Genomic DNA, 1,394 nt, shown 5'->3' with positions numbered 1-1,394 from the left:
TACCATGAGTTTTCGTTTTTATTTGGCGTACTATTTATACGCACTGCTCTGTGGAGAAAAGGACGCGTTCTTTCTCTCTCGCGCGTGTACGCACGCACAGTCTCTCTCTCTCTCTCTCTCTCTCTCTGTGTGCAGATGTGTTCAGCAGTCATTAGAGCAGTCAGTAGGTGATTATTAAGCCTCAGGGGTGCAGTAATTGTGGGAATGTGAGCCTCATGATTGTAGGGTCAGACTGATTAGTGAGGCTGTGATATCTTTTCTGTCCTTTCCTCCAGCTCATGCCTCAGTGCCATTATAGGTTATAGACATGTGTAATGCACTCATTTACGCAGTTAGCACAGTTGGCCAGCATATATTGTGCATTACACTATATTGTTTTGCTTTTTGCTTTGCTTAAACATGGTTTTTGTTCTTATTTTTGTTATAAACTGGGTTATAATTTTTTTATTGTATTTTATTTTTAATGTGACTAACCTTATGACAGTTTGTTCATTCAAATATGTTCATATCCTGCAGTACCTTTTATGATCACAGGATACAGATAAAAATCACAAGTCTAAAGATAAAAAATTAAAATAAAAATTGTGGAAATGCATTCACAGTCGATTGCAAAATATTTGAGCACTTTATCTATATCAGGCATATGGTGATTTTTGGTTGCACTTTATTTGTTAGTGTCACAAGAATGAACATTATTGTAATGAATGACGTTATAAAGTTTTGACATGATTGTATATCAATTATTTTGTGCTACTAATTTTGGCAGATAATGTTTCTGTTGCTTGGAGTTTTAGGGATAAACAAAGCTGTATTGTCTCTTGCACAATGTCCTCCCAGCGGTGTCCTTTCAATCGGCAGACCGTGAACGAGTCCTTCATGATATTTCTTCAGTGAATCATCAGCGTTGACTTTTCAGTCTTTATTAAATGTCCGACAGCTGTGTGTTTGGATCATGTGATCTCATCCCTCATAAGCCTCACTCAACACAATCGAGTGAAAAAGAGACATTACTGAGTCCTCAGGGTTTGGGTGAATTCCTGGCTGAGCGAGAGGGGGAAACAGATGAGTGCGTTTGCAACTGTGAAGATATTTCGCTTTAATATCGGGGACAGTTTCCTGTGGTCACTGATATATCATAAACGCAACAGACCCAGACCCAACAAACCAATTGTTTGAACAAATCTCTCTCTCTAGGCCTGGAGAGTGTGAATATCTGGAGCTGTTCCTCTCCTGCAGTGTAATCAGCTCTTCATTCGGCCGAGATGCAGACTGTCACAACAGATAACTCACATTTAGCAGCCCTGCAACCCTCCCATACACACATACTGGATGAACTTGTGTGAAAGTTCTCCAGCTTTAAGAATCCTTAAACACTGCATGCTTAAAATAAGAAT

At 39.2% G+C, this 1,394-nt stretch overlaps 1 protein-coding gene across 1 annotated transcript in view; it reads left to right on the top strand.

Moving 5' to 3' along the window:
* LOC107600990 (von Willebrand factor D and EGF domain-containing protein) overlaps positions 1–1,394 on the top strand; it is a 70,526-nt gene that overhangs the window by 1,228 nt on the left and 67,904 nt on the right. The window lies entirely within an intron of this gene.

This window comes from Sinocyclocheilus grahami, unplaced genomic scaffold, assembly GCF_001515645.1.
Source record: "Sinocyclocheilus grahami isolate Dianchi unplaced genomic scaffold, SAMN03320097.WGS_v1.1 scaffold295.1, whole genome shotgun sequence".
Lineage (NCBI taxonomy): Eukaryota > Metazoa > Chordata > Actinopteri > Cypriniformes > Cyprinidae > Sinocyclocheilus > Sinocyclocheilus grahami.
Note: the sequence above shows the minus strand (reverse complement) of the source record. Positions and strands in the feature narration are given on the sequence as shown.